This window comes from Lepisosteus oculatus, chromosome 5 (genome assembly GCF_040954835.1).
Source record: "Lepisosteus oculatus isolate fLepOcu1 chromosome 5, fLepOcu1.hap2, whole genome shotgun sequence".
In the NCBI taxonomy this organism is placed as follows: Eukaryota; Metazoa; Chordata; class Actinopteri; order Semionotiformes; family Lepisosteidae; genus Lepisosteus; species Lepisosteus oculatus.
In genome coordinates this window covers 27,376,225-27,384,321 of record NC_090700.1, presented here as the reverse complement: position 1 = coordinate 27,384,321, position 8,097 = coordinate 27,376,225, and the positions used below count along the sequence as shown (strand labels likewise).

At 35.9% G+C, this 8,097-nt stretch overlaps 1 long non-coding RNA gene across 1 annotated transcript; it reads left to right on the top strand.

Annotated features, from left to right (window-relative positions):
• The first annotated feature begins 4,817 nt into the window (after window positions 1-4,817).
• Window positions 4,818-6,512, top strand: LOC138239147 (uncharacterized). Its single transcript, XR_011189569.1, has 2 exons — window positions 4,818-4,998; window positions 5,997-6,512. It is a non-coding gene; the product is annotated as an uncharacterized lncRNA (long non-coding RNA).
• The last annotated feature ends 1,585 nt before the right edge of the window (window positions 6,513-8,097 follow it).

Below are 8,097 nucleotides of genomic sequence, written 5' to 3'. Positions count from 1 at the left end.
AGAGATGACCCTTCCCCGGGTCCTCTTACAGACACTTGAGAGATGTAATTTTACATGTTGTTATTTTGCAGGGAAAAAAGAGAAGAAAACGAAAATGGTTTCTGGACCAGCTAGTATTAGCCCTGGTGAAATAAATGTTTTTAATTAGAAAGAAAATTATGATATGATATTATGAATGTTATGATTATCTGTTACCATTGAGAACAGTGTATGTTCCTCCATAATGTGTGGTTTACAAATAAAAACATTTGAAGTATTGGGAAGTTTTCATTACCTTATTTCCCATCATTTCCCAATAATTAACTTTCAAAGTGATATGCTTTACTGTTTTTAACATAGGGATATGAGCAAATAAGGATTTCCAGGATATGATACTAATAATATTCTAATTGTCAATACTTGTAATTGTAGCCGTGTTATTACTACCAGATGTCTATCAGGAATATACTCAGAAACTCAAAATAAAATATCAAGGTGTGTGAAAATTACATATATAGTCAATTACATCTAAATATCATTAATCCTCCACTGGTGTTTTTTTTCACAATCACATCAGAAACATTGATTAGCTGTTCACTCAGTCAGACCCATCTTGGGAAAAGCAAAACAGCTGATGCAATTGTCAGAGTAAGAACATTTGAGTGTGAAAGAACAGGGACTATGTTGACTGTAAGTTTGCATTGAATGGCTTGTGTGCACCTAAGGATTTAACTCTTTTTGTGGGGTAAGTATAATCTTGATAGGAAACCTAATCTTTGTGTCCAGAAGAAAGTGTTTAACCAGTGCATGCTCACTATGCAAACATGGATTTTATTATTTTTCTATTCCATTGTTTTTATGCAAATAAATTCATGAAACCTATTTTGTTGCACCTTTAAACAGGTAAACACTAGTGATAATAAAGTGGGGCAAATAAACAGCCCAGTTGCTTTATTTATTTTACAGTTTTTGAAAACATGATTACAACAAAAAAAAAATCCTATTCAGACTCAACAGGTTTAGTGGAACTTCTTTGTTTGAAACTACAAAATCTGAACAATATCCAAGTATCAAGTAATAGGTTTATTCCATGCTGAAAAAAAGAAGAAAGAACACAACGTTTCGGCCGTGGAGGGCTCCACGGCCGAAGCGTTGTGTTCTCTTTCTTCTTTTTTTCAGCATGGAATAAACCTATTACTTGATCCTTTACAGCCTACGCATGCTGACGCAGCTACCCACTGTTAGAGAGGGCTGCTAGAGCAATAGGATCCTATGCTGGACTCTAGAGTAGAGAAAACACTGAGCAGAATCGCAAGGCAAAAAACGAACACCAGGAGGCAGTTGAGTAAGTCGGTACACAGGGTGGCGAGCAGAAAGCAACAATCCGAATCACTAGGCAAAAATCTAATCCAGGAAGCAGGCGAGACGATCGGAACACGGATGCGCAAACGGGGAAGCAGCAATCCAAATCACTAGACGAAAGAGAAAACGAAAGACAGACTAGGAGTTCAAAAACCTGAGACAAGCAAGAGGAAAAACCGCGCACTAGGGAGCTCGAGGAGAATCCGCAATAGTGAGCGGGGAAGTGAGGAAAAAGGAGAACTAAAATAGAGACGGGAGAGAAAGGTGATTGGCGTTACTTGCGGCGTGAGCTTGTCTTACAGGGTGCGCGCGTGGGAATGCAAGAAGGGAGAGCGGCACGAGTGGAATGCGTAACACCCACCTGAACTAATATCCAAGTATGATAAAAGACTACTTGATAGAAGCGATTTAACCTGGTCGTGGGCCCTGGTGCTATGGGTCTACTTGTGGCACTTTTCCAAATCCATATATCCAGATATCCAAAATCCAGATTTTGCCATTAAGTTTTCAATAGTGCATTTGCATGACTGCCAATGTTGATTAGGAATTAGAATGGACAGGAAGAGGTTGAAGTCCAATCTGAACAGTGTTTTCAAACATCTGGGCCCACTAATGAAATAAGTGTAACAATGGCTGGAGAAGGATGGGATAGATCTACCAAAAATGACAGGCAAGTAATTCCCATGACCTCTTTAATTTCACTGGAATTCCACATTCATTCCAGTCTACTTTCCAAATCATGCTCCTTGCACATTTTAATGGATTTTGGCTCATCACAACATATTTAAAATGCATACAGGAGAATCAAAATGTGTAAATGAACTTGAATGTTAGGTTAAACTAATCCACCCATGATAGTAGAAAATACTCAATATAAGAAACTGACAAAGCTGAGGTATTTTGAATGTCAGGTGGTTTTACTTGATTGTTCTCCACTACAGAAATACAATTTTAACATTCAAATTGCATTTAAATTTAACAGATTATTGTACTTCAATTAAAATATGGTTCTATTTAAGCATTGAACATTTTGCTATATACAGTACTGTATTTTAGTAGAAATACATTTAGAACAAATTTCATTAAGCATTTTTAATAAACAACGTGCATGAAGCTAAGAAAACTACTCAACCTAGTGTAGCAAAAAATGGATTTAAATAAGCATTTCAATACAGTTTAAATAATCTTAGAAAATGACCAGATATTCCCATTTCCCAATTTTTCACATAAAGTTAAAAAGCTGCACAGTAGATTCACTTTTTAAATTGTTACGAGATACATAATTATACTTCAGTGTATTTTGAGTCAACATTTGAAGAATAATGCTGAGGTGGTACAGTAATACTGTGGTACTGTAGAGAGCTTAAAAAATGCCATAAAGTTGGCAAATTTTATGACATGCCTCCACAGAAACAAAACATAATAATAATAATAATAATAAGAAGAAGAAGAAGAAGAATGAAAGGTTTGTGTAATAGAAATCTGGAATGAAAAATGAACAATATTTCTCAGAGAATAGCAAGAATTGAATCATAGACATCCACTTGCTATGGAAAGCTATGATTATAAAGTGTAATTGACATTTTATTCAGTCACAGCTAGGTGGATCAGAGAATGTAGTGGCAACAGTGCAGATTCAAAATGACTGAAATCTCTGATAAAATTGATGGTGGATGATCAAATGGGAAGAAATAATGTAATTCATGTTCAGATATCAGCATGGCTTTGGGATTAATGGATAGATTCATATGTATATTGTCTGACAGCTGTGTCCCTGTTTATAGTAGTAGTTACCTGCTGTGCTGTAGGCCAAAAGGAATAGACTGCAGGGGTATGTACAGTATGTGTGGCAGAGAACAGGGTCTTGTTTACAACTTGACTTGATTGCTTTGTCTTGATCTTAAATACACAATCATTGGTATTTTTAAGGTGATTGTGAAAATCAATGTGCATATTCAGAAAGTAGATTAATTTTTATCGAAACCCAAAAAAACTTACAGGTATTATTAAGAAAATGCTATAGTATATCACAAAAAGATTGTCTATGCTGTATGGCTATTCAGAGAATACAGTATTTGGTGATTAATTTTGATTCTGAATTATTCTGAACTGAATGAATAATGTAATAATAATAATAACTAAATAATAATAGTTAATAATAACTAAAATGTAATTAATGATAATTTTTTGTTTTTCTTTTTGTTTTTATTCTGATTTGCAAAATCAATTAATTTGACAGTGATACCATTTTGGCCACACAATAATAAGTGATACTAAGGGTGCAAGGTATGATTTTTATATATGAAATGAAAGATTTAATATACCAAATTTCCAACACCTCATTATAAGTCCATCCATCCATTTTCATTAAATAATTCATTAGAAATGTAATGTCTAAAATATTTGTACACATTTTAGCCTGCATAAAATGAAAACAGTTCAAGTAGGTAGCTGTGTCAGCATGCATAGGCTGCAAAGGAAGAAGTTAAAGGTTTGTTCAATGCTGAGAAGAGAAGAAAGGAAACACAACATTTTGGCTGTGGAGCCTTCTTCGGGTGTGAGAAAGACAGGGAAGTCAGCAGAGATTATATAGCATGGGAGAACAAAAACTGGGAGTGTAGAGGAGACAGGAGTAGGGGGGAGACAGAGTGGGCACTCAGAAGGTGCAAAATCGAGAAAGTTGAAGAGAGGTGTGAAGACGAAACCTGCAAATGAATAGAGAGGATTAGAAGAAAACGAGTCTGTCGTTGAGAGATGGGGGAAAGTGTGAGGATAATTTTGGTCTTAGATGTCTTTTTGCTATAGCAGTTAAGAAAATATTCTTTGTGAACGCAGATGAAGATCAGAGTGTGATCATGGCCATTGGAAGTAAAATGAGAACCTATAGGCTTGGAGAAATCTTTGATTTTCACAGCCCTAACATGTTCTCTGAAGTGTCCCCGAGTCTCCTTCCTGTTTCCCCAATGGAGATATCTGGGCATTTTTTGCAAGAGATGTGGTCAATAAGGTTGCTCAAGGTACAAGATGCCATCTGAGTGATCTGGAATTGTCCTGAGGGGTCTTTAATGAGCGTGGTGTTAGATATGTATTTGCAGATGATGTAGTGAGTTCTGTTACAGGGGAAAGTGCCTGGTGTGGATGATTGCAGAGGGCATTCAAGGGAGCTGATCCTAAGGTGTCTGTTGATGCCCATCCACTTTGTTTTCTTAGTGTTGACCTGGAATCCAATTTTCTCTGTGGTAGTGTTTAAACGGTTAGTCTTTAGTTTTGTTTGTTAAAACGTACATGATAGTAAACAGAGGTTATCAGCATGTGCAAGGTTGTGAGTGAAATCTGCCCCCTTCATCTAGTCCCCACAGTTGCCACTGCCATTGCTCATCCTCCTGAGCTTTCCCTGAGCTCAGCAGATGGCTTGTAAATCTGCAAGTGGTTGGTCTTGTCACACAGACCTCTGTTTGTTCCTATCTTAAACACACCAATCTGCTAGCATCTCTCCCTGCACTCAAATTAATTTTTACTGCTGCACCTTTTCTCCTTTTCTCCAAAAGATACACTTTTCACATGTCATGGGAAACAACCTGCTCACCAGAGTTCTCATGTCACCCATCCTGATGTGCCTCTCCACAGAGATCCAGCAAAATCAAAGCAAAATCAGGTGTGGGTATCTAGTTCACAGTTGGTACTGTCCCCTGTGCACACAGCGCATTTACCGCTTTCTTGCAGGTATACCTTATCATTATCAACTGTCCTGCAGTGACTCCAATTGAGATAACATCTCATCTGTATTTTTCAATCCGTATAGTTGCTTTTGTGGAGACTTTTTTTGGAGCCAGACTTCACATTACTCAAAACAATATTCTTCAAGCTAACCATCCCAAGCTCTCCACTATCACTGCTCAGCCCAGAAATGTTTCAGACCTTTCAGACCCATTAAGCCTTTCTTACCTCTTTTTAATTTGCTCTTCAATATGTATTCTCTTTCATATTCTATTTGAACTTCATAACCTTAGAATTCTGCTTTGGCTTTATGGGGTCACATTTGCTTATTCTCAGAGTTTTCTAGCCAGGCAAATTAAACCAATAAAATTAGCTAATTCCAATTACTCCTTTACTCTGCCTCAGTCAGGGTTTGTTCGAATTACTGAAACATGGTGGAGTATTGGCTTGTTTTTATTCTTGAAGTACTGTCACCTTTTTGTGTTTGCCAGTATTTTGTAAGGATTAAAGACTTCTGCAAAACATGAAGAAATGTGCCACTCTTATACATCATGTACAATAAACACTTTTAACTTATACATGAATTCATATAAAACGCTAGTCTACTGTATTTCCCCATTTTTGTATGACTTAAAAGACTCAACAAAATTGACAAAAGTGTTTAAGAAAAAAAGGTGAAAGGAATCTTCTAGTCGTCGTCCAAACACTCAGATACCCTCGAGACAACGATGTAGACTTATGTAAAGTCTTATGTAGACTTATGTAAAGGGCACTGTTGCAAGACATACAGTATATATTTTGCTTTTCTTTTAAACTAAACAGAAAAGGTTGACATCTGTAATTTAGAGAATGCAACATATGGCAAATCCACTTTATTGTAAACCAGATCAGCACCATGCACAGATATTATAATTCAACCATGTTTTTATTTCTCACAGACAGCTTCACCATAAGATTGGTAATTGTTTCTTTGAAGGAAGATGGTCTCCCTGAAGACAAGTGAACAAGTGGCTCATCACAGCACACACAGATGGTTGGGTTTATATCATCTGCTGAAGAGAATATATAAAAGGAAGTCTGGCCCCTTCAGAGGCCTAAGGGTTAGATTGGCACAAGTAGCCTATTGTCATGGCGGCTGACTACCATTGCTCATTGTAGGACAGAGAAAGGAGAGAAGTGTGCCTTGGGCCACAAACAGCCTCAGTGTGACATATTGAGCACCCCCATGGATACACTCAAACACAAGGCACAGAGAATACTGTAGGTCTCTGGATCTCACTTAGTCTCAGCAGTATCATCTTGATGTACCTTTGTGCCTTTGTTTTTAAACTGTGGTTGTTACAGCAATAGCATTATGGATAGTAACCTGTTTGGATACTGATTCTAACTTCTTGCTTTCACATTCTTTGAGCCTTGTTTTGAGAAAGGATTGAATAAAAACATATTGAAGACAAGGAGTGAGTATTTTCTCATATTCTTCTAATGTCTGTTTTGTCTTAAGGTTTTAATTAGAACCAATATACTGTATTGTTAAAGCTATTTACTTCAGACAAACCGAATTCTCTTGAAATGGAGTGCTAATGTTTAATTAGACAATGCAATAGTTTTTTGTTTAAATAAATTTAACTTTTATTAACTTGAAATTTGATAAATCACTGTTGTTTTTACGGTTACAACATATTTAATATGTACATGTTACAGTATATACAGTATAATACAGACACAATGTCTCTTAATTTTACAACTACTTAACATACTGAATTAAAACAAAAAGTTTTCAGCTAAAAAAGCATAATGGTTAAAAATGGATTATTACTTTTTAAAAGAAAATATTTACATTTATTTATACTGTAATTATAATATTTAAAATGACACCTGAAGAGGGTTCCACAGATGTGGCATGGAAAAAAACCTTTACTTGGTCCTTATTTACATTTATGACAGCTAAGGTTTACTCTTAGTACAAGTTCAAATATACAGGAATAGCAGAAGTCAATAGAACCCCATTCGGCAGTTTCAAATTTATGGTTGTAGGCAGAATAGCACTGCTAAAGTATTTCTTGTTTCGGACTCCAACTTTGGACTATCATAATTCTACTTGTGATTCTACTTGTGACTTTAAAAACTAATTGAACAACAAATATTAAACTAATTAAACAACAAATATGAAACTTGGTCCCATGCCTGGTTTCAATATGGATTTTTTAAAATATAAGATTCATAACTCTTTCCTTTTAACATAATTAATAAATCACTTTTTTAATTGATCTAACTTAAGAATAGGTAGCTTGTTGCAGCGTTTTCTGGTCCTATTCTAGCTTTTAACTGCTTAATTTAACTTTTGGGATTATAAATCAAATCACCTGTTAATACTGAAGGTTGTTCTGATGTTTTGATAGAACACCAGAGTGGCCCATCCTTGTTCTATGTTTCTTGACAAGACTTCTTTCTAGGCTTGAAAATCAGGTGGAGCTGCTAAACATTAGCTTAAGTTTTGTAAATCAACAACAATTAGAAAACTGAATCTGTATTATACAATTTTATTTCTATTCAAGCTTAGGGTTCATTTATGTTAGCTGAATGTTTAAACTGGAATAAAAAGCAGATTCTGCGATTGTGCAAGGATAACTGAAGAAATCATTTTTTAAGCTTTACTGGTACTACATCATGTAATTATATTAAACTTCTATGTCATCACTGGCACTCACCCTGTCCTTTGAGACATTCTTCCCCGTTGAGAAAACCTTCCATGTTACGATACTGAAATTATAAAAGAGGCAATTATTGGGCAAAGACATTGTGTGCTGTAATTGTCCCACTTTAAACTGAGCTACAGTAAGAAAGCAGATGAAAGCTGGGGAAGAACATGAGAACATAAAAAACGTGACAGTTGAAAGTCAGTCATTTGGACTGGCATCCCATCCAGGCTGTTCCCTGCCTTTCCTCCAGTGCTTGCCAGGATAGGCTCTGGCTCCCCTGTGACTCTTTTATTTTTACTGTTAAGTGTTTTGATAATAACAAAACCAACAAGAAACAACA